The sequence below is a fragment of the Zosterops lateralis genome (genome assembly GCF_965231275.1).
Source record: "Zosterops lateralis genome assembly, chromosome: 3".
In the NCBI taxonomy this organism is placed as follows: domain Eukaryota; kingdom Metazoa; phylum Chordata; class Aves; order Passeriformes; family Zosteropidae; genus Zosterops; species Zosterops lateralis.
Window position 1 is genome coordinate 92,263,527 of NC_139764.1, and position 7,714 is coordinate 92,271,240.

A 7,714-nucleotide genomic window follows, 5' to 3' on the forward strand; every position below is an offset into this window, starting at 1 on the left:
AAGTCAAGTTTGTTTTTCCCATGACAGTAGCTGGTGAATGATCTCTCCCTGTCCATATCTTGACCCATGAGCCCCTCCTAGAAGGTAAGCTGGGGATCCCACAAGTTGAGAGGGGTCACAGCTGACCCAAATCAATCAAACAGATATAAGACTTTAAGAAGGACATGGAGTGAGTCCAGAGGGGGCCACAGAGATGATCAAAGGTTTGGGGGACCTCTCCTATGGAGGCAGGCTAAGAGAGTTGGGGTTGTTCAGCCTCAGAGCAGACTTTCCACAAGCCTTCCAGCACCTAAGTGGGAGGCTATGAGGAAGGCGGAGAGAGGCTTTTGTCAGGGGCATGGAGGGGTGGGACAAGAAGGAATGGCTTTAAACTGAAAGAGGATAGGTTTTGATTAGATCTTAAAATGAATCTTTTCATTCTAAATGTAGTGAGACACTGGAACGTGTTGTCCAAAGAAACTATAGGTGTCCCATCACTGGAAGTGCACAAGGCCAGTTTGGATGGAGTTTTGAGCCTCTTGCTCTAGCGGAAGGTGTCCCTGCCATGGCAGAGAGCTTGAACTAGATCATATTTAAGGTCCTTTCTAATCCAAACCATTATATGATTCTATGACATTCTAGGCCATATGATGTTTTATAATGTTATATCATGTCTTATAATTTGAGCTCCGGGCAAGGAGATATTCAGGCTTTAGAAATCTGTCTTCCCAGGTGACTGTTACCCGGTTTCCAGCAACTGGCTGTGGTTACGAAGTACTGAGTGAATTCCCTATTTTTCTTTGGCTGCGTGAACATCTTTCCATCACTTTATTAAATATTTATTATTGCTTGTTACATTATCTCAAGCCACAAGTTTTCTCACTTTTCCCATTTGAAATCACTTCCCACTCCCAGTGCATGGAGTGAGCAAACAGCTGTGTGGATCTTAGTTGCCCATCAGGTTTAACTCACAAGGCTGTAAAATGAGTACTTATTACAGAAGCACAACCTCTACTTTTTATATAAAGCAGCCAGATTGCCTGTATTGTTAATGGATGTTTATGAACTGTTGTTGGGATGGTCACGACACACAGAGTGACACCATTAAAGTTCAGAAGGCTCCTTTATTATGGCCGCATGCTGTCTTTTATACAGTTTTTACAAACCTCGAGGGCAACTTCTAATTGGTTAATAGCTTGCTTGTTAATTATTCTATTGGTTAGTAAAAGGTATTTTACTTGTTCATCAAATCTATCTATTCTCAGATTGTTTACATATTTTTTTTACTGATTCTTATGAGACAAATCCCTTGTTATTACAGGTGCACTTATTTTTCACCCTCAGGATAGATTGTTGTGTTAAAGGAACTTCTCATTCTCAAAATAGCTTCATATGGCAACTTAAAGATTGCTTGTTAGCAGCACTTAGAAGAAATAACAGGCTAGTTTTTACCCTATTCCTACATGAAGGCATTGCAGAAAACTTCAGAGCTTCCAAGTCCTTACCGCAGCTGATTTGTGAGAGCTGGGTGCAAGGGAGTAACCTAATCCCCAAAATTCTATTCTAGCTTTGGACAGTCACTTGGGTTGACTTCACTGATGGTAAAACCTGGTTTTCTGCTTAAAGTACTTTTAATATTTCCAATTAAATTTTGAAAATATTTATTATTTTTAAGCAATCTGCCCCATGTAATTTCTGATCTTAAAGGTCAAAACTCTGCTATTTATGTAAATTTAAGGCAAGGCAATCATTATTTTTACTGAGACATGATCAGAATTGACATGTTTGTTTTCTCACAAACATGCATGCACATTTTCAACATGGTTTCGGTCCTAAATTCTTGTATAACTTACATAACGCCATCCATTTCTTATACAGTTCAGAATGAAGATAGGCAGAGAAAAATGAAGGGAAAGGGGAGAAACAGAGAGAGAGGGGGAGAGAGAGAGGAAGAGACAATAGATAAAACCCAAACCCACATGTACAAATGAGCAAATGGTGGATTTAGTATTTTTTTCTCTCTCTGTGCAAAAGTACTGTTGCTAGAATATTTGATAACAAAACAAAGTTCTGTGCTCTGAAACGTATCCTTTCTGTCAAGTCTTTTGAAGTCTGAAGGAAGATACTGATGTAAATGAAAGCAAGGGTATTCAATTCCATTTAAGACAATTTGCAGTAGAAAATGTTATTAATTTTCTTTACTTTTTATATATAGACAGTGTATAGTTAATTTAATTAATGTATTTGAAGAAGGTATGCCTATTTTGCTTCTTGTGGGGAATTTTTCACTAGCATTAAGTGATCAGAAAAAAATAAAACATCCTCTTAAGCTATGATTTTAATGCACAAATTAGTCACATGCAAAATGAACAGTTTAGGAAATGTCTAATTAGCTGAACACCTAAAATATGAACCAGTTAACGGTCCAGAACATGTTTAATTGTCTATTTCAGATTAAAGACAATTACAATGCCAATTAGTTATGGATAATTGGGCACTGGTTGCTACCATATGTAACACTTTGAATTAGATGTCACAGATACAATTATTTTGGTTCATCAGAACATCCTATTTTATATAATTATTTTTCAATGCATTGTAAATAACTGTTTCCTAGATGTTACTCTGTACTTCTCTTATTTAAATTACAAATTTTTCTACCAAGAAAACAAGCAGGTGCTCTTCACTGGTTGATTGAAATTGTTTGGAAATTTCTATCTTCAGTGATTTTGTGACACTTTCAAAGTGGGAAATGGTAGAAAATGTCAGTGAAGTGATTATAGATATTGTTATTGCTGGAGGGAAATCAAAATGTGTCATAAAGAGAATTCAAAAGTGAAAATAAACACCAGTAAAAGAAAGGGGAAAATGCATTTTAAAACACATGAAACTTATAGATTGAAGCTGTAAGCACACAATCTTTTGGGATATGTGGGGTGTTTTAACTTAACTCTGAACACAACATATTTAAAAACATTTTCTAATTTTTTTACTTGCTGAGTTGAGATTTATCATCATCCCTATTTATCTTTAAAACTACCTTGTCATGTTGCCAAAAATACCAGCTTTCTAATTGACAGACAACCTGTTTGTTTTTTTTAAATTTACTTTCACAGAATCACAGAATATTCTGAGTTGGAAAGGACTTAAAATGAACATGGAGTCTGACTTAGTCCCCCACTGGACAGCCCCAAGAGTCACATTGTGTGCCTGAGAACATTGTCCAAACTCTTAAACTCTTTAACTCTGTCAGGCTGGGGCTGTGATCATTTCCTGAGGACCACATTCCAGTGCCCAGCCACTCTCTGCGCAAAAAGCCTTTTCATAATACCCATCCTAAACCTCCCCTGACACAACTTCAGGCCATTCCATCAGGTCCTGTCACTGTCACCACAGAGAAGAGATCAGGGTCTGCCCCTCCTCTTCCCCTCACAAGAAGCTGTAACTGCAGTGAGGTCTCCCCTCAGTCTCCTCCAGGCTGCGCCAATACTTAAATCTAGAGTACAGAGGCTGAGCTATCTTAGATCAAAAGCTGTCCTCACCCATTTGGTCCTGCCTCTCACCTGTGGGCCCACAGTGTTGCACATCTGCAGGAAGGTGCCAGATGCTTGGGGCTGGGGCTGCCTCAGTGTCCCCACGGCTGCCCTGCTTTGGGCTGGGGAACTTAGACTGGCCCTGGCTGACCAGCCACCCCACTAAGACCATGATGCTCTCAGATCCCAGGGAGCTGCAGCCGTGCTCCAAACCCTTCTCCCCAGTAACTGTTGTCAAGGTATAAGGAAGTGTGTGAGCTAAAGGCATGCAAGAATTTCAGTATTACAGACAGAATTATAATTACTGAGAAGAAAATAGTTAGCAGCTCAAGTATTTAAGAGAAAGAGTTGCATGAAAGAATACAAAGCCATAGGAATAAAATCCCAGGGCACCAGACAATAGTTACTCAGAAACCTTGAGAGTGTGCCTGACATGAAGAGCCCTCCTAGAGCTTGGCTTGTCTTCACTTGATTGAGCACTGTCTGAACATTAAAGTCTCATTGTGTCTCCCATCAGGAGTTGTGAGCATATTAATATTACACTAACTCATTAGGCCGAGCTGTCAGTCGTGTGCATTAGCTGATAAATAATTGATTTGTACATTTAAATTGTGTATCTCCAGTTTGTTGACAGTCTGTTTCTAAGTGGTATAAATAACCAAAAAAAAACATTTATTCAGAAATGGAGTATTAAAATATTTTCAAATCCTTAGGCATAGATCAAGACTGAGCACAATCGATGGTGCTGTTCCAATTTCTATTAGCATAGTTGTTTTCATTACAATCAATAATCAATGTGGATATATGGAAAAAAAATCTTTTTTATCTATGGAGAACTTTCAATCATTAATTATTATTCATTCCATTTTGTTTGTTTGAGGGTTTTTTTTGTTTTCTAGGAACATTAAATTTCAGTTTCCTTTCCTCATCAATTTATTTGAGATTAAAAAAATAATTATTTTGTATAATTTTAAGATTTAAATATGAATGATTTTGTGGTGTTTATATTAAGTCCATATAGAGTGAATATATTATGCCTCTTCTGTCTGAATATTCTTAGTAAATTATTAGTTTTGACTTTGCTCAAAAATGTTCTTCATCTTAACACAAGTCCCTATATTGCTTAGAAAACTTAGATATCTCAGAAGGTCTTATCCTGCTGGAAATTTTTCATCAGAACAAACAATTGATTTAGTCAGTCTGGGAAAGTGAAATGATTCCCTTCAAAACATAGGAGCTTTTTAATAGTAATGTGATCAATAAGTAAATCAAGCTCACATAGCAAGAGCCCTTTCTATCAGTGCCCTAAAACTGAGGTAGTAAATTAATCAAGGATACAACAACATGGAACTGTGTAATCCATTACAGAAATCTGTGTAGATATAGAAAATATTATGCTTCTACTGAAGAGGACAATAAATATTACCTTAACAACCACTTTGAAATTTTGACTGTAAGAAAACTAATTAAGAAAAATAAAGTTTCAATGAATTGTTTTATTTTTCTCCAAAGTTCAACAATAATATAAAAATGTGAGCACATAAGGCACTGGCTTCTTTTAATCAGAACCAGATCTCTGTCTAATAAAGTAAGGAAAGTACTGATTTCTGAGAGTCAGTCAAATAACAAGGAGAACAAGGGGATTGTTTACTAAACCTTTACTAAACCTTGTCTTAGTGGGGCACATTACTGAGTTGGTCTAATTGCTTAGTTTATTTCTTTTTGTTTTATCAGTCAAGACATTATTTTTCTCCTCTAAGAATGAATGAATTTATTTTAAAACTGTGATTCTTGGAAATAAATTTTAAAAGAAAAAAAACACCAAAAACAACAAAACAAAACAAAAAACCCCACCACCAAACCTTCAACCAAACTCACACTTTTTACTGGAAAAGAAAGAAAATATCTAAGCTACTCGTGCCTCTCATTTCTTTACTCTGAAAGAGTACATGACAGGATTTATGACCCTTCAATCTTGAAAAAAGCTGAGGAATCAATGGTTAACAATCATGCAAATAAAATGCAAATATGACATTTGACATCTTAGGGAAAGATAAAAGTATAATTGTGTAACTGTGGACTAGGAAAAGATCTACAAGAAATCTTTCTGCAGCCAACATAAATCTTTCCCAAATAAATGTTGACTCAAATCTCAACATTTTTATTCTCACCAAGGTAAAAGTTAATATCATTTGAAGTCATTATCTGTTTTTATTTCAGAAAGATAGTTTTATGTTGGCTTCATCTGAAGAAGACTGAGTTGGGATGTCTAGTGGCACAGCTACCGACATTACTGAGGTTAACAGCCCTGGCTCCTGAAAGGCTGATCTCTCTGGCACAGCAGCTTGATCCATGCCTGCTCCCAGCTGAGTGTGGGGCCTTGTGAGAGCGTTGGCATGTGAGTGGATGTCCGGGAGTGTGTGAGGGTGTGTGATATATTAACCCTCTGCCCTCCTCCCGGGGATGTTTGGCTAGTTCAGTCCTTGAGAGACTTTGGAAAGAATATGCGAGGGACAAGACAAAAAAATATCAAAAGAGGCACTTCCCCAGATTATTCCAAGGCGTTTATTTCCAAAGGAATCCAGAGGGAAAAGAGGGAGAACAAGGAAGAACAGAGCATTATGCAGTCTACTGCACAGGAAAAAGATAGCTGGACCTCAGCCAATGAGGTCAAGAAGGGAAGGAAGGGTCAGACCATATGGTCACAGACTCCAGGGAGACCAGGGGAAAAACCATTCCGCAGAGAAATACAACAGGTGTGAGTTGTCAATTCAGGATTATAAAACTCAGGATGTCTAACTTTGTCAGCCTCACAAATCCTTAAGGACACACCATACACAGCAACCTGAACTGTGACTTTTCTCAAGTTAAAATGGAAACATTGGAATCTGGTCAAAGCTCAGTTCTGTTTGGCAATTATACTTACATATAGAGATAGGGCCAAACACTGAAGGATCATTTACTTATTTATTTGCTTTTATTTGCTATGATGCTGTTAATTTATACTTCCATCTCTATTTGCATTAATCCATAATATTTTCCTTGAATAGCCATTGATGTTTCTTAGTTTTCGGTTATTTACAAAAGTTCCAGCTCTTAGGCAGCCTCTCTCGGATAACATATGCAGTTCTTACAATGCAGCTATCTTTGATGAAAGCTATTCTTAAAGCTGTACTTAAATTCGATATGCAATCATGTTTCTTGACTTGCTGAGACTTAATCACCAGTGCCTCTCACCTCCCGTAGAGATTTACAAAGCAAAGGTTTAATAGCTGGTATATCTTAGCATTGCAGGAGTAGCAAATTGATGGGACATCATCAATCTGCAGTAGATGAAGACCAGGACTGTTAAGTCTTGGAAATATGATGCCATTGTAAATGTCTAGAAAAAGGGAGGAACAGTAAAAAGTCTGATTCTATACAATTTACAGTTTTTTCACTTTCCTAATACATTTGTCATTTTTCTAAATATGTAAATTATTTCTATACTGTAATTTTAAGCTTTTTTACATGATGTATCAGTTTGCTTTTGCAACACAGTAATTTCTACAGAACTACTGAAATATTTTCTTCTCATGGAACAATAAATGCAAAGCAATGTTAAACATGTATTTCAGTTTTATGCCCATAAAAGGGTTTACCAAGTTCATTATACTCAAAAAATATGTAAATCCTTTATCATTACTTTTTCTTGACTCTAATATTTTTTTATTCTGAGTTTCACTTCTATCTGAAGCGAGGTTGATTCGTTACAAGTACCAGCATTGTTTTCCTGCCTATTTGCTTCCAGCAGTTAAATGTCTTCCCATGTATCAGAGATGATAAATATTAGCAAATTACACAGCAATTTAATTATTCAGACAAAGGCTTATTCATTTTGGTTAACATTTGGGAACTAACAAAAATATCTAAACTGACATAGGTGGGCCTTATATCCCAGCTATAACCAATGAAATGAGATAGGAAACTGAAAGGCAGATTTTTCATTCCTTTGTAGAGTACTTTGCTTAAGTGAAACAGGAGCTGTTAACCAGTGTTAGCCACTAACTCTGTCACTGGCTTCTTTCTCTATAATTGTTTCCACTGTCAAAATGTTGTCTTTGTAAGGGTTCCAAACTGATATCCTTTTTCCTCTCCTCTGACCAATCTTCAAAATGCTTTGTTACAACTTCACTATAAATAGCTTTCAGGAACTCGCAAGC